At 49.2% G+C, this 22,383-nt stretch overlaps 1 protein-coding gene across 1 annotated transcript in view; it reads right to left on the bottom strand.

Annotated features, from left to right (window-relative positions):
• The window catches only part of CACNG5 (calcium voltage-gated channel auxiliary subunit gamma 5), a 41,931-nt gene that overhangs the window by 10,565 nt on the left and 8,983 nt on the right, over positions 1-22,383 (bottom strand). The window contains exon 2 of the mRNA XM_086687807.1: positions 3,421-3,510. The gene's annotated coding sequence lies outside the window, so the exon portion shown is untranslated. The remainder of the gene's footprint in view (positions 1-3,420; positions 3,511-22,383) is intronic.

Raw genomic sequence — 22,383 nt, forward strand, 5'->3', positions numbered from 1 at the left:
AACGTAAAGCCCAAGTTGAGAACGACTGATCCTTCCTACTCAAAGTGTGACCCACGGACAAGCAGCATCAGCGTCACCCCGGAGCTTGTCAGAAACGCAGAATCCCAGGGCCCTCCAATTTTCTTTTTATTTTTTTTTTAATTTTTTTTTTAACATTTATTTATTTTTGAGACAGAGAAAGAGCATGAACAGGGGAGGGCCAGAGAAAGAGGGAGACACAGAATCCGAAACAGGCTCCAGGCTCCGAGCGGTCAGCACGGAGCCCGACGCGGGGCTCGAACCCACGGACCGCGGGATCATGACCTGAGCCGACGTCGGACGCTTAACCGACTGAGCCACCCAGGCGCCCCTCCAATTTTGTAAACCAGAATCGACATTGCGACAAGACCCAGGTGAGCTGTGTATCTGCGGACTTCTGAGAAGCTCTGTGCCAAGCAAACACGCAACTATGCTACAATGTAGTCAGTGCCATGCTAGGGAAAGCCCAAGATGTGATGAGAGCCCCAAAGAGGGCCACCTAGTGGGGCTGCAGGGTGCAGGCACAGTTCTGGTAGGCTGGCAGCCCCCGGAAACTCTGACAGTGTGTCTGGCCTGAGCCGGTCAAGCCTGCCACGCTGCCTGGCTGTCAGCACCTTCCAGTGGTCCTTTGCAGTAATACAAAGTCAAAAACGTTGAAATAGGACGTTGATGCTCACAAAGAGTCAGGTGCCTCAGCACCTGGGATAGGGAGGTGGGGTCACCGAGCTCAGGGCCCTGGGGGTGATCCAGCGGCCCTACCCAAAGCATAGCGTCATCCCTCAGCTGAGACATGGGTATATCCTGGCTGAGCCAGCTGCAAGGGGACAGAAGCCACACTCAGGTCAGGAGGCTTGATTCGTCTGTGAGGTCTGAGCTTGCTGTAGGAGTGGAGAGAAGGAAGACAGGGAGGGAAATGGGTGCCCTTCACAAGAAGGGGGGACGTCCTGACCCTAGTTCCACAGCACCGGCCCTGCCCCCTCAGCTGACTGTCCACAGAATAAGCCCCACGCTGGTTTCCTGGAGGTGTGGGTGTGTGAGAACACAGAGAGAGGTTAAGAAACGTGCCCAAGGTTGCTGAGCCGGCCGGTGGTGGTACCTGCATTTGAACTTCACCCTGCCTCCTTCCTGAGACCTTGACTGTTCCGTTTCTGTGAGTGTTTTCCAAAGTGGGTTCCACGGACGCAAAGGCGCCCTGCCCACCAGGCTGCAGAGCACAATCCTTCCCATACTGGCTTTGACAGAGGAGGGAACAAGAAAATCCCAAACAGCCAGCCCCACCACCGAGCCACGTCATCGTCCACTCAGTGGGGTGGGCAGTAGAGCAGGATGGCTTGGCTCCCGGTTGGGTTACAAGCATCTAATAAAGCACCTACTGTGTGCGGAGCCCTGTGCTGGCTGCTACGAAAGAGGCAAAGGGAGCAGAGGCTTTGTTGTTCGCAGAGTTCACAGGCTGGAGAAGTATGAAACGGCAGCATCATGACCGTGACCTAAGGGGGGTGGGCAGGATCATAACAGGCAGAACCCGGAACTCTGGGTTCCCAGGGGGGGGAGGTAGGCTGCCCGCAGGAGCCCTAGGGAAATGGCAGGCGGGCGGGGGTGGTGACGTGGGACAGATAATAACGAAGACTTCCATAGCAATTTGCTGGGTACTCCCATGTGAGGCTTGCAAAACTCCAAAATCTGCCAGAGGGAATGGAATTGCTACCCCGCGGGTGGCTGGCAGGTACATCTAGAAATGTAAGGGCAGGCGAGGAGAATAAAGGGATTAGATCCCCAGTGAGAGTAACAGCCCCGGATGTTGCAAGCGAGAGCTGGGAAACCTGGACCCAGCCTGGTCACTGACTCGCTGTGTAGGGTTGAAACAGTAACCTTTCTGAGGGCTATTTTTTTTCTCCTATGTAACACAGAGGAAGAGAATAACAACGAAAGCTAAAGTGCATTGAATATTTATGATCGTTAGGCATTCTGCAAAACGCTTTAATCTGTACAGCTCTATTACCATCCCCATTTTACAGGCGAGCAAACTGAGGATCAGAGAGGTTAAGAAACTTGCCCAAGATGGCTCAGCTAGCAAGTGGTGGTGCCTGCATTTGAACTTCACCCCGCCTCCTTCCGAGACCTAACTTGTGCTTCCTCTATGAGTGTTCTCCAAAGTGGGTTCCATGGAACAATATTCTAGCAAAAAGGACTCTGGTGGGGGGCAAAAAGGGCACGGGAAGCACTGCATCTAGGTCTTGAAGAGTCACCTTGCACACTAATATGTTATGGGCCTGAAAAGCATGTTTAGTTTTGCTCACTGCAATGTTTTCCAAACTTCTGCCTCCACAAAATGGCGCCTGTTTCCGTGACACCCACTCTGGGAACAGCGTTGCCCCCCTCCATGAAGAATGCTGAGCTCTAACCTGCCCACCCCACGAACTTGCTGGGGGATTAAATGCAGCAGGAGATATGACAGCGCTTTGTAAGGAATTATTATCACACAGCAAAGGGCTAACAAGCAGACAGACCCGAGCTTCTGAAACACGACAGCTAGTGCCTGGCTGGAGCCGAATAGCCAATTTTAACAGTAAGCTTGACAGACAAAAAAAGATTTAGATCTTAGAGATTTGGGGAGAGGAAAGTAGAGAGGAGATTGGATCTGAAGCTATATAAGCAGGAAATAAAAGAGGCTGAAGTTGACCCACCAGCCCAGCTCTGTCCTAGGAGACTCAAAGCCTGCAATGAGCTGGGGCAAAGGGAAAAAGTCCCCTTCCAGAGTGTGTAACAAATTTATGGAACGCTGCACAGAGCGAAAAGTGGTAATCTTACTCCCTACACCGTTATTTTGGTGCTTCGGTTATGAAATTATTTACTTACGAATAAATAATATCATTGGCTGAGGACTGGAAAGGCGCCTTGTGTATAGTAACTCATCAGGATTTCACGACAATCCCGTAAGTAGGTGGGATTAGCCCCATTTCACGGATGGGGAAACTGAGGCTCAGACAGGTTACGTAGCCTACAGGACGTCACAGGTGGGTGACAGAGTACGGATTTCAATTTAGGTCTGATTCCAAAGTCTACACTCTGGCTACATCATCTCCCTACTGAAGAAATAAATGGGTTCAAGAAGTTTGGGGTGAAGAGGCACATCCAGAGCAGGTCACTGGGGAATCTAGAAATGTACGTGACACAGGATTTTGGGAGATTGTCTTTGTAAACAGCCAAGTGATACACACGGCTGTCTCCTGCCCCTACTGGGTTTACTTCTAGGGGGTCAGCCGGCATATCTTCTCATATTGAGACGCATACTCTAACCCACCATTTCCGATTCCGAAAACCACCTTTTAGGGCGAGAAGACTAACACATGCACTTCCCTCAAAGCACATTTAGGAAAATCAAGGTCCGTATGAGAGATTTACCTGGGATCACACAGCCAGTTCGTGGAGGGACAGAGTGCGAACCGGAAATCTTCTGAATGTTGATCCAATGTTGTTTTTTTTTTCTCTGTGCTGCACGGAAAATCGTAAGGCAGAAGGTGAAAATAATTGCAATTTCCCACCATGAACATCTTAGTTTACTGCTTCCCACTCTTTTTCCCGTGTGACAATCTTCTAGCCATGTCTTCAGTGGGCGGGGCAGGGACGGCAGTCCCCTGAAGGCACTCTGGTCTGGAATGAATTCCTAGTTCCCAAATGATCAGGTCTTTGCTTTTCTTTGGTTACTTCTCATGAGTCCTGTCCCTTGTCTACAACATCCATTTGGTTTTTCTCACGGGGGAGGCAGACCTTTTATACAAGCTGCTGACACCAGATGAGACGCTGATGTTATAATATTGAATGAAGAAAGCTGGGGGTGTAAAACCACATGTTTGACCTGAGCTCAACTACGAAAAAAATTCATAGACTGGGAAGAAATGAACCCAAATGTTGATGGTGGATACTTCCAGGTCACAAGGTTAGATGTATTTGGTTTTCTCTATACTGTTCTGTGCTCGACAAAGCTTCTAAAAACAAACAAAACAAAACAAACCTATACCCAGAGAAGAAAACCAAAAGATTAGAGTCCTCAGTTGTCCAATCACTGCCCTATGTAAACAGAAATGCAGGGTCCCAGTTAATTTCCGGGCGAGAGATGCCCAAATCGAGTGTCATCCTTTGGAGGCTGGGGCCCAGAAGCATGGTGGCTTGGAGCCTTTGAAGATGATTTCCCTGGTGCCATTACCTCTATGAGTCTGGTGGTTAATTATCAGGAATTAACAGTCGCTAATTATCATCTGTGACTAGCAATTAGGGAGAAATGTCTTGCGGAGATTAAATCACTAATGCCACATTTCCCTGCCCAAGCCAACGATGAAGCACTTGGGTGCTCAGAGATAGGTGAGCTTCTAGACAGGAGTGGGAGACAGCCCAGGTGGAGAACTGGGAGTGTGGGGGGAGTGGTGGACAGGGTTTACCTGGGGAGAAGGAGAAAAGAAATGGAAGAAAAGTCCAACGCAGAATCCTGGTCTGTTTCCCACTAACCCAGAGAAAGCCCCATAGCACTTGATGAAGGGTTTGGGGTGGGGGTGGGGGTGGGGTCCTTGACAGGGCTTCTGAGTCAGTTCCAGCCGCTGCAACTCTCAGCTGGTCTACGTGACTCAGTGGCCACTTGGCAGCAGAATGCGCTGGTGACCAGAGGACAGCCCCCAGTGGTCCTGTGTCTCTGCCTGCTTCCCATCATGCTGACCCCCATCACGTTCTATGGTGGCTAAAAAGTGACCACAAATTCTGTGACACTCTTCCCATTGAGAAGTGGGGTCGACACACCTCTCCTCCCCTTGAGTCTAGGCAGGTTTGTGACTACTTTGACCAACAGAGGCCGTGGACGTGTCCCATGTGACTTCTGAGGCTGGGTCACAGCAGGAGATGCCGTTTCTGCCTGGTTGTCTGGGGAGCCCGTGCAGAGGACAGCCAGTCCCCAGGTACAAAGCCCAACTCCCCCACGATCACCAAGCTGTGGAGCAGGAGGCTGTGTAGCCTCAACCCTACTGACATTTGGGGATGCAGGATGTTCAGCAGCATCTCTGGCCTCTAGCACCAGATGCCAATGCACCCCCGCTGTAATAGACAGAAATGCCCCCGGGGAGGCAAAATTACCTCTGGCTGAGAACCACTGCCTTGGAGGCCATAAACAGGTGTTCTGATTGACAGCCTGGCCGGGCACTTCCCAAATTCCTGACCCACAAAATCACGAGCAAAGTATGGTAGTTGTTGTTTTACACCATTGGGTTTTGAGGTAATTTGTGATACAGCACAAATTACCAAAATAACTTTGTTACTCATTTGATTGGCATCTTCTTCTCGCCGCCTAAGTATGATATAAATTCCAGGTGGACTGAGGGTCACAGTTTAATCCCTAGAATCTGCAGCTATGCTGGGGAGCGAACGGCACGTGGGCTTTGCAATCAGGCAGATCTGAGTTGCAATGCCAATTCTTCCATGTCACACCCTGGGCAAGTCACATGACCACTCTGAACCTCAGTATCTTCATCTGTAAAGCAGGGAAAGCTGCGTAAGAATTGTTGTGAGGATTTATCGCAGTGCAATCAAATAAGACTGGGCCACCTCACGCCATCTCAGTACAGTGCTACGGTCAGAAAGTCCCACTGCCTGACACCCCAAAACAAGTGAACAACAGGGCAGATTTAATAGGGTAAATCTTTCCCTGAAAAAGCGCAAAATGTCCCGGACTTTCTCATCTCCATCCAGCTCTCCAATCGCCCTCTGATCGTGGCAATTGCTACCTGCAGAATTGCCTTCATTTCTACTCTGTCAAATCCCTACCCTCTCCAGCCTCCCTATCAATGAAGGCATTTGGATTGGAAAGATTTTAGGTTCTTCTCATCTCAGGAGCTAAAAGCGCTCTGCATGATGATGTAAAAGGTGTCTTCGTGGTGGGCAGGGTGGTGTTTCTGCACAGATAATAAATATAATATTGGCAAATATGTATTGAATTTTTAAGTGTCAAGCACATTAGAGGCTCAGCATCAGAAGGAGGTGAGTCACCTGAAGCCTTGAGACGTCTACGCATCACTACTGTCCTGCTCTCCCATCTTGGGACCCATCTCGCCTTAGTTAGAGACACTGCCCTCTACCAAGTGATCACGAAGCTGCTGGTTGGGCGCTGATGAGTGCTCCGTTTTCCATGCTGGACCCACCAAATTCTTCCTGCCCACAATGCTAATGCCTGTTGGAGGAAGTGAATATTACCAGGCAAGGATTCGCTGTCCTTTGACAAAAGCAGGACCCAAGGAATATGCTGTCTGTATTTTGAGTGCTCCCTGCCCTGCGGCTAAGAGCAAAAGCGAGAGTCAGTCTGTCCTGCCGGGAGTCCAGGCTGTAGAAGTGAGAAGGCAGAACTCTGGCACAACTCTGTGCCACCGTGACACTGCATGCCCAAACCTCCTGCAATGGAGGTCAGTGTCTGATAGGAGGTTACTGATGGACTACTTTCTAGAGGAAACCAAGAGCCATCACAAACATACACCAAGGGCCACTGCTTTTGCCAGAAAAAAAAAAAGTCCAGCCGGGGAGACTGCTGACCAAGATTTTGCTGAAGGTCCAACAAGATGCCCTACAAAATATCCATAATGTTTCTCCTCAGGCATGGCCACAGACCCCAAGGCAAGTGGGAGACGGTTTAATCAGGCGGTACTGATGAGCTGTGATGATAGCAACTGCACCATTAATATGACTTTCTTTGTTGAATTATTCTATGCAAAATATATTGTTTCCATGCATTACAGATGTGAGCATACTGCACGTACCACAGTATAGCCTGATTTCATTTTGCTTAACATCATCAATATTTTCTGCACTGTTTTCAGCAGCTGCAGAATATATATCCTATGATTTGGATATACCAAAACTGATGCAACCATTTCCCGACTGTGGAACAACTGGGCTGTTTCAGAAAAAAAAAAGTTCCTTATTGTAAACAACAATAGGCAAACACCCTTATAGCTAAATACCTGTGGACATCTGCAAGTATTTTCTCAGGATATATTCCTGCAAGTGGAATTTCTGGGTTAAAGGATATGAAACATTTTAGCACTCTTAGAAGTATTGTCAGGCTTTTTAAAAAAGGTTTCAACGGTATTTTTACCCCTGCTACCTGACGTACAACAAAGGTCCCCTTATATGGACACACAGAATTCCAAAGTGCCCCAGTTAAGAGCTCTTCCCCTATCTTTGCCAAGAAGAAAAGAAGATTGGCACCTGGGCTCTGCTCAGCCCTGATTGCTATCCTCACTACATCAACATGGTTTTCAAGACTAAGTCTTCTGTACAATTGATGATGCTCCAGGAAACATCTGAGCCTCCTTTATAAAGCAAAATGTCTTACATCGGTGATTTGAGACTTTTTGAGGTGCATAATCATCATCAATAGTGGAGGACGGTAGGCATGGATGCCTACATCAAGACCAGCTGAAAAAAAACATTATAAATAATACTATTATTGAAATAAAGAAGTGGACATATAAGTAACATAACAAAACAACAGCTATAATACAGTTGGAAAATATAGTGCTGTCTATGTAGCAACAAAATGGTAAACTATAGGGCAGTAACCTTAATAAGTTATGTGCTAGTGCTGTATAAAGACAACACTAAAACTATTGATAAATATAAAACAAGGCTGATAAATAAAGTATCATGTTTTCAGGTAGGGAGACAATGTAAGAAAAATGTTAACTCTCCCTCAATTAACCTATGAATTCAATGCAATGAGTTATCTTTAGAAAAAAATGACATATGATTCTGGGGTTAGTTCAGAAAAAAGCCACAAGATAAAGGAAATACACTGACGTAAGCCTGACATGTTGTACAACTTTCCACTTGATGAGTGGGCCAGTTCATATGGAGTGTGGATCTGAGAGGCTGAGAAAAAGGCCATGAGGATCTCTAGCAGACTCATAATGCTACAGAGTCAATAATAGGCGTTCAGGGCTCACCAAGAAGGGCAGGTCTGATAAACAGCCCAATCTTTCAAACACAGGGCTCAGGAAGAAACACTTGCAGGTGAACAAGTAAGAAATCAGCTTCCGCAATATTTAAGCCTATTTAAAATCAGCTCAATTTACGATTGGATGTAGGCAATCTTCTCTGATCTAACAGACTGCCAAAAACAAAAGTAAATTCTGCTTGGGGGAGATAACACCATTAAGAACTACTACAATTTTCCATTCAAATGTGTAGCCTTCAATCAAAAATTACAAGACACATCAAGAGGCAAGACTATGACAAAACAAAAGAGACACCAGAAACAGGAATGATGAAAGTCATGACATAACATGACATTTCAAAAGTGCTTTAAGAAAGCAATCATCAGCCTAGAATTTCATACCCAACAAAAATATCCTTCAACACTGAACATTTTTCAATATTTTCATAAAAATGAAAACTGAGGAAATCTGTCATCAGCAAAGTTGCATAAAAATAAATACTCAAGGGGCGCCTGGGTGGCGCAGTCGGTTAAGCGTCCGACTTCAGCCAGGTCATGATCTTGCAGTCCGTGAGCTCGAGCCCTGCGTCAGGCTCTGGGCTGATGGCTCAGAGCCTGGACCCTGTTTCTGATTCTGTCTCCCTCTCTCTCTGCCCCTCCCCCGTTCATGCTCTGTCTCTCACTGTCCCAAAAATAAATAAACGTTGAAAAAAAAAAACAAAAGAAATACTCAAGAGATTCTTTAAGCAGAATGATCTGGTACTGAAGCATAGAAATACAGGAAAGAAGAAGAAAGAATGAAGAGGGTAACTGTGTGGGTAAATGTAAATAAATAGTGACTAAAAAGGAAAAATAATACTATATTGTAGGTTTAAAATATACATAGACTGGGGCGCCTGGGTGGCGCAGTCGGTTAAGCGTCCGACTTCAGCCAGGTCACGATCTCGCGGTCCGGGAGTTCAAGCCCCGCGTCAGGCTCTGGGCTGATGGCTCAGAGCCTGGAGCCTGTTTCCGATTCTGTGTCTCCCTCTCTCTCTGCCCCTCCCCCGTTCATGCTCTGTCTCTCTCTGTCCCAAAAATAAATAAACGTTGAAAAAAAATTTTTTCAAAAAAAAATAAATAAATAAAATATACGTAGACTTATTTTGAAGCTAGTGTGCCTTTTTTTCCCCCTCTAATTTTAAGATTTTCTCTATGTCTGTTGAACTGAATGATGACAAAAACATGCCTTATCAAAACTTGTGGCATAAAACAAACTTAGGCTAGAAGGAAAATTGTAGCCTTAAAAGTATGTATTGGAAAAAAAGAAAAACTGAAAGTAAATTATCTAATTATCTATCTCAAGAAGATAGAAAAAATGCAAATAAACCTCTTCTCCAAATAGAAGGAAGAAAACAAAATAGCAGAAATTGATGAAAAAAACCAAGCATTCAATAAAAAAAAATACACTAGTATAACTGGCAAACCCCCAGAAAGACAGAGAGAGACAGAGACCGAAAGAAAGGGAGAATGAATGAATGAATGAATGAATGAATGAATATCCAGGGCTAGCAAGGTTGTGAGACACAGGAACTTTCATATATACTTGGTGAAAGTGAATTTGCAGCTCTATTCGGGGACACCCACGAAACTTAAAAATGCAATTATTGCCTCCAGGAATGTACTCTATGGATAGATTCACAATCCTATACACAGATGTGCGTGGAAACCTATCTCCGCAGCACTACATGCACAGCAAGCAACTGTGGGGGAGGGGGTAGCTGGTTAAATAAATTAGGATTCAACCATATAATAGAATGCAAACTGTAGCTATTAAGTATGAGGAAGCTCTGTATGTTCAATATGGAGAGCTCTCCAAGATTAATTATTAGGTGATAAAGGCGAAAAATCCAAGAAATTGTATAGTATGATACTTGGGTTAAAAAAAAATCATATATACTATATAAGTATACTTATACTATGTAAGTATGTATAAGTATTTTATATATGTATGTATATTTCTATCTATCTAATCTATGTATCTAAATATATACAGAGGGAGAGGAGGGAGAGGAGGGAGAGGGAGATCTCTAAGATAGTAGGTACCATATTCCAAAATTGTGAGCAGGGCACCCCAGGAAACTTATAGTGGAATAATGGTGAAATGAATTCATGACTCTTTTCTTTTCTTTTCTCTTTTCTTTTCTTTTCTTTTCTTTTCTTTCCTTTTCCTTTCTTTTCTTCTTTCTTTCTCTTTCATTCCTTCTTTCAGAGAGAGAAAGTGAGTGGGGATGAGGGGCAGAGAGAGAGAGAGAGAGAGAGAGAGAATCTTAAGCAGGCTCCATGCCCAGTGCAGGGCCCAATGCAAGGCTCAATCCCAAGACCCTGGGATATGACCTGAGCCGAAATCAAGAGTTGGAAGCCTAGCCAAGTGAGCCACCCAGGCGTCCCTGGATTCATGACTCTTAAAGTACTCACCCACACTGATGGTGAAACTGTTAACTGAGTTGAAGATCGCGGGAGATGTGTGAAGAAGAATGTGTGAAAGGGCTACAGATGTGCCCTTGGCTGTTAAAAATACCTTATCGCACAGAGGGCAGAAGGGTGGGAAATCCCTGCCCCTAACCTCAAGTTCAGTGAGAGGATTCAGTGTATGCCGGGAGTCCGGTGGCCTGGTGTGTGAGTCTGGCCTAGAAAATCTAAAAGGAGAGAGATGTTGGCTACTTGTTGTGGTGGAGGGAGTGAAGGAGATGTCAGTTTTGCTCGGCGGCTGGTTTGCACTGCCAGTCTGCTGGGGGCAAGGGATGTAGGAGTGTTCCCACAGATGAGTGGGCCAAGCCTGAGAGCATAGCATCAGCATGGAAGTGACTTAGGTCCCATCCAAGATGGCTGCCAGGAAGGGTGAAGGAGCCTTGGCAGAGAGAAGCTGGGAGGAAATCACTGGGTTCCCAAGAGCCTGAGGATGGAACCATGAGAGAGTGCAAAACCCACATGAAGGGAACAAGTTAGAAGGCATTAGGGATGGGTGTGGGGGGGGGGGTGTCTCTGAAGAACCCAAGGACAGCACAGTGGTAAAAAGACCCAGTCTTGAACACCCCCAAGCCCAGAGAGTCTATGCCATGTCATGAAGAATGCCAGTCAGGTAAGAATTCTACCTCTCCTGCTCCCTCTTTCTGCCCCCACCCCCAAAACCCACAGCAAGAGGGGGGAGTGCAGCTAAGCAGACAAGAGGCCAGCTGCACCCCTTTGCAGGGCTTTAGGCTTTCACCACAACACAGCTGAGCTAAGGGTGGACAACTGCAATCATTTTGCCTAAAGTTGGAAGGTTTGGCTACCACTTGCGACTGGACGGTGCAGTTACTGGCTGGGGAACTTCGCATTCCTGAGAGACCAGACAAGCAGTACAGGTTGTCTCGAGAAGAGCTATGCCCATTGAATCCATGTGAGAAAGGGGAGGGGACTGTCCTGTGATTACATCCCACAGGGATGTGTTCAGGGGCTTCAGGTTAAAAAAACCGAAACTCCCATTTAAGGCCGTGTTTTCAGGAGCAAGAGAACGAGATCGACGCCCCTTCCTCTCCCTCCTTTTGGGCAACTTCCCCTGTCTTGATCTACCACTGACGTGGCAGAAATGAGAACATGACAATGGCTTGGAGGCTGAGGTCCCACCTCCAGTGCTGCCTGGAGAGAGGAAGAGCCAGACTGAGCAGTCAGGAGTGGGTGTCGCGTCTGCACCAGCAAGGGGCCCGGCAGGGGTACAGGGGACACGTGGGCTGTGACTCTCCCCTAAGTCAGGGTGTCGCCACCCCCCCTCTGGTGGCTCCCCACCTCTGCCTGTTTGCTGAGTCCTCCCCCCGCCCAGGGGGCCTGGGTGGAACAAGGCTCCATTTCCTCTATTATTTATTTTTTTTCTAATCACCCATCCCTTCTGTGGCTCAATGAATCAGTTTCAGATTCACTTCCTGACGGCAGACCTACCCACGTTGGCAGGCTGTCTGAGGGTTTCATTAAACGATTCACATCCAGAACTACTTGAATGGCTTTCTCGTCTGTAGAATGGGATGATTATAGTAATGCTTCCCCGTAGGGTGGTTTTGGTGGTGGTGGGGGGGGGGGTGGTTAGTGAACTGATACATGTTAAGGCACTTAAAATGGAAGCTCTCAGTAAAAGGAGGGGTGTGTAGGGCACTCACCCCCACGGCTGGCTTAAGAGACTCATTCTTATTTCACGTGCCCACATTACAAATGCATACCAGGCACAAACACGCCTTGAAGACCCAGGGGATGAGCGTTAGAACCGGACAACCCATGACCACGATGATGAGGAGGGTGATGACGATTGCCACTTGGCGGGCCCATTTATCTACTCAGCGTCCCTAATCTCATCCTGAGATCCACCTTGCCAAGTTGCATTATTATCTGTTCTTTACATGGAGGAACCCGAGGTTGAAGACACGGCGGTCACCCAGCTCATAAGTGGCAGAGATTAGATTCACGCTTAGGTGTGTCCGGCCCCAGAGCCCACGCTCTGTGCGTTTCTCCCCCATGGAGTGATGGAGACCACCCCCCTCTTCCATCTAACCCACAGAGTTAAAAAATTCCACTTCGTTCAACAATCCAGAGGTGGGCTCTTGAGTAAATTATGCGGGCACCTTGAACTTCTTTCCCTTCTGACCGGGGGCCTCCATCACCCCCCAGCCCTGCCACCAACCGTGAACCACAGGCACACCCTCCTCCCCTCCACCCTGCCAAGTCCCGCCCCCGCCGTGCAGCACGCGTGGGGCCCCCGCCGTGCAGCACGCGTGGGACCCCCGCAGCAAGGAGACAAGGCAGTCCACCGGCAGACAGACGTCCTGGCCAGCCTATCACCAGCCCGGTGTGAAAAGAGACACCCCACTAACAGCCACCCCAACAGAAGTGGATTCGTATGTTGCAGGATTTGCGGAAACTCAAATCCTCTGTAGAAAAGGCAGAGTCGCATACTTCCCTCTTCTTTTAGATTCCACTTAAACGGAGCAGCCAAGAGGGTTGCAAACTACGTAATTCAATGGCACGAAGTCTTAATTGTTGCCAATTAGAAGCCCACTCATGTGGCCGCCTCCTTCCGTTCACAGCACCGGCGGCTCGGCCCCAGCTATAACATCACTGCCCCCACGGCTATCGGATACAATAAAGGCCAGCCAGGAATGAAAAACAACTCCGTACCCCGTGTCTCAATACGTGTAGACAGGAAAAATGTTCAGACTTGATCTAATTTGGGTGACACTGGCCATCCATCAGATCCAGTCTGCAAAAGCCCGCAGAGAGAGCCGGGCCCAGGCTTTTCTCCTTTCCTTAGCACCCTGATTTTGGGTCTGCTGCTTCTCTCATTTGTGCACCTTCTGCCTCCCCGATTCCAGGGCCGACCCAGACACTGTGCTGGGCAACTGACACGCGTTAATTCACTTAATCCTTGAGACACCCCCTTGCTGGGAGGCACTGTTATTACAGTAAGGATAACACTAGTAGGAGCTTCTTCACAGGGCGATGAGGATTCGGTGAGCTAGTTTAAAGGCATCCAGTTTAAAATAGGAACAGGCGCCTGGCACATAGTAGGTGCACACGGTTCATCTCAACCAGCGTCATTATCCCCACTCTACAGTCGGGAGGTTGGTGGTGAAGTCATGTGCCCAAGGTCACCCAGCCAGAAGGTGGGGGAGCTGGGGTCTGAACCTCGCTACCTGGCCCTATTATCTGCTATGCCGGACGGCCTCTCGTTCATCTCTCAGACGGGTTCTCGGGCAGCCGCGGTGGTGATGTGTCCGCAGAGAGCTCAGTTCACCACCTTGGAAACTCTCTCTTCCAGACAGGGGACACTCTTGACTGGCAGGTGAAAACTTGGTTCTGATTTTTCTCAACATCATCAGCCTCTCGCCTAGGATACGAGGGCAGAAGATCTCAAGCCCTCTTGTCCCTGGCCTTGGCATCACTCGGGTGGATGGTCCAAGCCAGAGATTTTCCTCGTGAAACAGCGATTATGGGGGAAGAGGGGGAAGAGCAGAGAAAAGCAGTTCGTTGTTTCCTGCTGGACACTCGGGAGTGATTCTTGGTTACGCCCCCCCCCCTCCCCATGCTTAGAGTATTTATGTTTCAAGGGAGAGGTTTCTTTTTCTGCTGATTCTTCCTACTGGGAGAAGGGAGAAAGGAGGGTGGGGGGTCAGCCTGGGGAGGAAAACCAGTCTGGCTTTGGGGAAGCTGCCTGGACAGCATCGGGGTGCACAGACCAGCTCCGGGCCCCCGGCAAAGGGCACACCTCCCCAGAAACACACACTGCTGCTTCAGGACTCTTGCGAGACGATCAATGTGGCCCGGCCACGTTACAAAGCACCCCAAGCACGCCCTTCTGTAAATACCTCATGCCAAGCACCGTTTCCCTGCCTCCAGCATGTTCTACCAGAACTCAGGGCTCTAATGGTGTGTGGCATGCACGTGCCTCCCCTCGCTCCAGCGCCCCATCTCCCGCCCTTGTCCCATGCGGTCCGGCCCTGCCCCAGTGAGTCCCAAGTCCTAGGTCACGCAGACAGCAGGCCAGGTTGTTGCGGGCCCAGGAACAACACCCACGAGCCCGGAATCCTAGGCCTCCCGGATGTTAACGCAGAAAGGATGATGTATCAGCCACCAGAGGGTGACAGCCCGGAACAAGACGGGCAAGGACAGAGAAGCATAGAAGGGGACAAGGCGTTTCCCTGAGGAGTCAGTTCTCAGCATGATGCTTTCCGCTCCCCTCCTGCCCCCGTGACCGGAGATGAGCCAATGTCTGGGCCAACCTGCAGGCCCTGATGGCCTGGTTGTGAGCGTGGCCCTCCCTGTGAGTCAGGGGGCCCGTGGCCGCATGGATATGGAATGAAGTCCATTGGCCGTCTCGGTCCTGGGAGGTGGCCCAGTGGTCCCTGGAAATCTGTGCCCCAGCAGAGGCCTCATGACCTTTGAGAGATGAAGTCAAAATGCTTACAGCATTTTTAAACAGATTTTAATCACGTTTAAAATTTTTTGTGTATGTTTATTTACTTATTGAGACAGAGACAGAGACAGAGAGAGAGAGAGAGCAAGCCAGGGAGGGAGAGAGAGAAATCCCAAGCAGACTCCTTGCTGTCAGCACAGAGCCCGTCGTGGGGCTCCAACTCACAAACTGTGAGATCATGATCTGAGCCAAAACCAAGAGTTGGATGCTTAACTGACTGAGCCACCCAGGCGCCTCTTAAAACAGATTTTAATATTTCCTGATTGGATGACAAAGTAAAAACCAGGGGAGAGAACTCAGGGCCAAGAAGGAGGGGTCCTACCATTTACTGGACCCCCTTGGGACAGTAGGTGACAAGACTGCCCTCCCTCCTTTTCAGCCGGCGACACACCTCACAGGCCTGAGAGCCATCAGCCACGGAGAAGCCCTGGTCTGGAAAAGGAAGTGCAAAGCAGGATGAGCCTGACTCTCGTTCTGGCTCTGGCTGCTCAGTTCATAATGCCACTGGCCCACATGGTCAAGGCCAGCCCAGACGTGCAAGCATGGGCTCTGGGGCCTCAGGCAATGCACTGAGCCTCTCAGAGTCTCATCAATAATACAGGAATGATCGCTCCTTTACAGAGTGGCTGTGAGGATTCCGTGACATAAAGTAGGTCATGGGCTCTCCTCCCGTCTTCATCTTTATTCCTTGATCTAGAAAGGAAGCGAGACTGGCCACGAAGGAGGTGGATCCCAGTGGGGGAAATATTCAGGGTAACAAGATGGCGCTGATGGGGTGGGAGCAATTCGTGAGGAAACTTGTGGGCATCTCCCTTTCAAACTAGCCTTGATAACTGTCTCCAACTGAATAAGGCAGAGATTGAGGTGGGACTCCGAAGGGCTGGGAGGTACAGAAACCTTCAGGGACTGCTGAAGTGCCTGCTCTCTAGGAAGTTGGGTCAGGAACTGAGAGGAGAGAAGAGAATGGCATCCCCAGGGCCTCTACAAGAATCCCACAGCCAGACAGGATAGAAGAGGACGCAACCTCAAACCCTTATTAAACCAGGGGTCCTGAATCCCTGCTGCCTATGAGTATCACCTGGGGGGTTTAAAAGAAATCCCAACGCTGGGTTGTTTCTAAGACGAATTACATCCTACTCTCTGGTTGGATGGGGGTGGGGCGAGGCATCAATACTTAAAAAAAATTCCATGTGATTCCAATATGTGGCCAAGGTTGAGAGCCACTAACCAACAAGGGGACCCTCACAAGCCTGGTTGGTTTTCAGTGCAACGTGGACTGAAGCAGAGCTATCCAATATGGCAGCCACTAGCCACACGTGACTCTGGAACACTTTGCAACGTGGCCAGTCCAAGCTGAGATGTGCTGTCAGTACAAAATACGCACCAGACTTCTAAGACTTACTACAGGGGAAGAACGTAAAATATCTCATTGATGGTCTTTAAAACATTGATTACATGTTGACGGGGAGCCTGGGTGGCTCAATAGGTTGGGAGTCCGACTTTGGCTTGGGTCATGAACTCATGGTTCGTGGGTTTGAGCCCCGCGCTGGCCTCTGTGCTGACAGCGAGAAGCCTGCTTTGGATTCTCTGTCTCCCCCTCCCTTGCTTGTGTGCACGCTCTCTCTCAAAAATAAATAAACATTAAAGAAAAATTAAAAAAGAAACATGTTGGTTATACATTGAAATGGTATACTGAGCTACATAAAATATATTAATTTTACTATGTCTTCATACTTTTTAAATGCGGCTGCAGAAAATTTTAAATGACACGGCTCACGTTCTATTTCTGTTGGGCAGTGCTGGCCTGGAGACTCGCCAATTCAAAATTGTGTTTTCTATAGTTCTATTTGTAAGTTTGTTTCCTCTATTTTTTGACCATAATTGTCTTTAAAACTTTGCCTCATGATTCCATTTATGTTAGGTTCTTGAAATGACAAAAAGGAAGAAACGGAGGATAGATTAGTGGTTTGCTGGGATCAGAGACCAGAGTGAGGGCGGGGAGAGGAGGCCAGTGTCAACAGGAGGGACCCTTGTGGTGTGGAAATGAGCTGCATCTAGACGGCGCCCATGTCAATCTTCTGGTTGTGTTGCTTTGTGCTGTAATTCTGCAGGTGTTACCATGGGGGGAACCGGGTAAAGGGTTCATGGGATCCCTCTGTGTGACTTCTTACAATTGCACGCAAATCTCCAATTAGCTCAAAATAAAAAGCTCAATTAGGAAAAAAAAAAATAACTTTGGGGCGCCTGGGTTGGCTCAGTCGGTTGAACATCTGACTAGCTCAGGTCACGATCTCACGGGTCGTGAGTTCGAGCCCCGCGTCGGGCTCTGTGCTGACAGCTCGGAGCCCGGAGCCTGCTTCGGATTCTGTGTGTGTGTGTCTCTCTCTCCCTGCCCTCCCCCATTCACACTCTGTCTCTCTTTCTCAAAAATAAATGAAAACATTAAAAAAAATTTTTAATTAAAAAAAAGAAAGAAAAAACAACTTCACCTCTGAAACAGTAACCCTCAGACTCTGCTGGCAACAGAATAAAGTGGGGGTGCCCCTTATGGAAAACCACCAGGCAACATACATCCAGCCTTAATTACGTTCACTGCTCTCAGTCCCAAAAATTCTCCTTCTGGGAACCGCTGCTAAGGAAATAGATATAAATACAAGTGCAAAAATACACAAAGGTGTTTATTCACTGTTGTTTGTAGTAGCAAAATGCTCAGAACCACCAAAATGCCTTTCTGGAGGGAGGGGTTATATATGAACTGTGGCTTTATCCACCCATCGGACTCTCATGTTGACACTGAAGGAAATGACAGTAGGACGATGTTAAATGAAGAATAAGTGGGGCAAAAATACTGATGATTTGTTTGCTAATTTGCAAAACAAGAATCTGAGATGGAAAATATAAAAATATTAAGAGTGATGCTTTGATAGTAAGATCATGGATGAATTTGTTTATTCTTTCCACTTTACTGTTTATTTTCCCCAAACATGTTTAATAAATATGCGCCACATTTTATTTATTTTTTTTTTTTAACATTTATTCATTTTTGAGACAGAGAGAGACAGAGCATGAATGGGGGAGGGGCAGAGAGAGAGAGGGAGACACAGAATCCAAAACAGGCTCCAAGCTCCGAGCTGTCAGCACAGAGCCCGATGCGGGGCTCGAACTCACGGACCGTGAGATCATGACCAGAGCCGAAGTCGGACGCTTAACCGACCAAGCCATCCAGGCGCCCGGATGCGCCACATTTTAAAAATAACATAATGATCTTTTCCCCCTTTTTTTAATTAGCTGTCTTCCTGAAGCTAAGGGACAAGGCCGACTGGGTAAGACGGTAGGTGGCTGACTCGCCCCCTGCTGGCTGACTGTGGTGGTGCAGCATGGGGCCCGAGGGGGTGGGGGGTGGGGGGGGATGGGTTTTCATTCCCCTTTCTTTCCTAGGGGTGGTACCAGAGATCTCTAACACCCCCACCCAAAAATAGAGTCGGAGAGAGGAAGGAAGGCTGCCTCTTTCCACTTTTCTGAATTTCCCAATGTGCTATAATAAGCACAGACACATATATACGACCTTTAACTTAAAAATTAACAAAAGATGACCTATATATAAAGAAAAATACAAGAGCAGCTTCATGGCAGAGGTAGGCTGACAGTGAATTCCCTCCCCTCTCCCGGGAATGGCCTCCCCTGCTTCCTCCTGGGGCATAAGCCAGCCAGCCCCAGGCTCTTGCGATGTTCTATTTTTATTTTCATTATTTAACTGTGTCCCATATACACTGCTAAGTGGAGTGTTCAGTTCCATAGCTTAATGGACAACTGACCTCAGTCTGCAATGCCCAAGTCACATGGAACTCTGCAGGCCACTAATGGGGTCCTCAGGCCCCCATCCCCTGTCAATTTCAGTGCCTGGCTGAGAGCAGCAGAAATGGGGCTGCGGAGGATACAAGGACGTTGTGAAGCAAGCAGCCACACCAGCACGGGAATGCTGGGGAGTCCGGCAGACCTGTGGACGCTCTCTGGATGAATCTGTGGCCCAGGAGTGGCTCACGGGGTTAAAGGCGGGACAGACTACCGACTTGCTTTCTCACCTCTACTAGCTGGCTGATGATTGACCGAACTCAGCTGCTCGCCAGACTGGCAGGGAGCTGTCCTGGGACCCACCTCCTAGAGGAAGAACGGGTTTTCATTCTTCTATCTCATCTTCTTTCTTGCTTATTTGACTCTGCACCTTCATAGTCTGACCTTCCGATCCCACAGAGGTTACACACCCAGGGACCTGGGGTCAGCCGTCAGGCAAACAGGGAGAAACCACAGGGTGCAGAAGTGTTTGCTGATCGATTGACTGCACTGACCTTGACTCTCAGCATTAATGATGTTTTTAACAAATGCTTTCATACAGGTTTGTGACCTCCTGGATTCTCCTATCAAGCCTCGGAAGATGGTGTTATGGAGGGCATGATTCATTCTGCAGGCAGGAAAAGCACGGTTGAGAGAGGTGTTCGGCCCAGGGAGGACTTGACGTTGCATCCTCTGGGGTACAGTCCTCTGCCTGTGTTCACGCCATTCTCCCCCGCAAAGAGGCAGGGTGCTTTCCCAGGCAGACCCCAGGACAGAGCCCTGGGAGGCCGCTCAGCCAGGAAGTGCAATCCCCAGGACTCAGTGTTAGGGGCCCCCTGAGCTGACCGGTGCTGGACCTGCCCCTCCCGGGGGTAGGAACCGGGCACAGCGGGCTGTTTCTGCCTCCCGCCCCGTGCTGAATTCACTCCCTTCCGGAGCCCCTCCTGCCCAGTGCGGTGTCCTGGGGCCCCTCACGTGATGAGTGCTCCTCACCCTTCTCACAACAACACATCCGTCAGGAGGGAGACAGACGTTCCGGTCCAGAGGCAAGTGAGAGGGTGTGGGAGAAATCAATAGTGGAGAATGATGTCTCTATATTGTGCCTCCTGTGCTTTATTTCCCTCCACAGAAGCAGGACAGAAAACAAATGCTGGCTGTGGTTTTGATAGGAATTGATCTTGAAGCTGGGTGAACCCAGTGGTGTGCCCTTAATGGCCAGCCGTTGCCTGCTGGCCCATGGGTTGACAGCTAGTTCTCAATCAGTGTGCAAGGGCCACCTACTTATCTAATTTGGATGCCCTGGCTCCTCTCTGCTCACAGCACCGGGGTCTGCTCAGCAGAGTCTGAACAGGTCACCAGCTGATGGGGGTGGTGGTAAAGGGAGAAGGTTAAAGAAGGGAGGCAGGGCTCCTACCATAGCCCCAAACCCATCTCTCTTGCAGAGATAAAATTCCTACCTGCCTTGGGCTCAAGTACCTTCAAAGCTGAGCTGAAATCCAACGGGTACAAATAGCATTATCAGCCACTAACACTTTAGTCTGAATTTGTAGAGACATGTTCTCAATGGAGACAGTCACAGCACCAATTTTAGGAACATAATGAGGAGTGCATGAAGTGACTCACACTCAGGGCCCAGCCCACACCTGGCACCATCATCAGCCAACGTCTGGTCTTGAGTCTCCGGCCCCCCAGTTTGCATGGCATACTATGTGCTCTCATCTGGACATTTTAATTAACCTCTTAGGCCCTCCATCTTCTCAACTAGGAACTTGAGATAATACTTCTGGTGCAGGTGCTAAGAGGATGCAACACAGTAGAGTATGTGGGGCTTGAAACAGCTCCTGGCACTCAGCAGCTGCTCACCCCTCAAGCTTCTGGAAGTTTCCTGTGGAAGGAGGAGGAGGGAAGGCAGAGGGGTGCCTGGAAATCTGGAGCAATGTCCCACAGAAGGTTTCAGAGAGGGGCAGCATGTCAGCCAAGGATATAGAGGGCTGGGAGGGGGCTCCCACCTTGGGGGCCCTTTTAATTGTGCCCTCAGGGGGCAATCAATGCCCCCAGAGCAAAGGAAGCATGAGAGGTGGAAGGACCCACCCCCTGCAAGTTCATGCCCCGGGGCTGTGTCCCAAGAAGTTACCAAAATCAAGTGTCCCTCATTCAGATTTGCTCTGGGTTCAAATCCCCGCTCCGTCACTTTAGCTCAGTGACGTCGGGTACGTTGTCTTTACCTGCCTGTACCTCAGTTTCTACATCTATAAAGAGAGGATAAAAATAGAGACCTAGGGCCCCCTCAGGGATGGGTGTGAGGACTAGTAACCTAGCATCGCGGCCCAGCCCAGAGGGGCCTCTGCATTTGGGCTTGCTCTGATCATAATTCCATCATGGTTCTACCGACATGCACCATCACTGCGGCTAGAGTTGCACACTAGAACTCCCTGTGAGGCTTCTGCATCTGAAGGTGGGTAGGGATTCCTGCTACAAATGCTCTCGATTGTTGAAGCCCAGAGAGGGTTGTGGCCAGCCCACCCACAACTTCTACAGCTGACAAGGCCTTCCCCTGGAATGAGGGCCTCAGATCTGGACCTGGGCTTGGGCAGCAAGCAGACCTGGGAGGTCCCAGGTTCACTTCTGTCGGGCCCCCATTGAGCAGGTGAGGCAGAGCACTTGACCAACGCAGGGAGGGAAAGCCAGGGGGGAAGCATGTATTTGTGAACTTTTGCATTGACCAGGCAGTATTCCAGCTGCTTCTCTAGACGTCAGTCTCACTCAGTTGTCATGATACTCTGTGAGTGCCGCCTTGACGTTCCCCATTCATGTGCGTCTGAGGCTCAGAGAGGACATGCGCCGGCCTGAGGTCACACAGACAGGGAGAGAGGTAGGCGTGGGCTCTGTGCCTTCCTTCTGACACCACAGAGCCCCAGTGTCTCCACCGCACCAAACAGGAGTGGACTCCAGGAGGGTCAGGTTGTGTGGCCTGGGTTATCAGGGTTACTACCTAGGAGAAAGGTCAAGATTCCTGCAATGGGGCAGGAGCAAGGCCAGAGGTGGTCTCAGGGTAGCTTTGGAGTTGAAAGTGGGTGGGAACAGCTATTCTGATGCAGGTGGTGGAAAAAATAAAGGCATTTTCCATGCACACAGCAAATCCCGCCTACCCTCTTCAGGAGACAGCATCCCCTCCAGGAAATAACGGGGCGGGGGCGGGGGCCCTCCTGACCACATCACTCACAGCCCATGCCCTGGGCTCCATCAAAGAGGTGCCTTGTGCCCTGGCAGGATGGAGTTGGCCTTGGTGCTCCGCATTTGCCAGCCCCAGAGCACCTGGCATTCTCCTGAAAAGCAAGGAGGCTGACCAAGGCGCCTTGGGTCTCCAGGATGAGGACGTACAAGTGAAGGTCACCCGCCAGGGAACAGCCACCTATTTTGAGAGCAAGTGAGATCTACGCAAGAAGTCGCTTGCCTCCCAGGGCGATGGCTGGCGGTGGGTGCTGTCTGAATGTATTATCCCATGGAGGAAGGCACTGCTTCCTGGCATGCCAACGCTTCCTGCTCATGGCTGCCAGGATGATGCTCCTGGCGCCACACTCGGTGGGAC

This window comes from Puma concolor, chromosome E1 (assembly GCF_028749965.1).
Source record: "Puma concolor isolate L17-30 chromosome E1, mPumCon1.1.hap2, whole genome shotgun sequence".
Taxonomy (NCBI): Eukaryota; Metazoa; Chordata; class Mammalia; order Carnivora; family Felidae; genus Puma; species Puma concolor.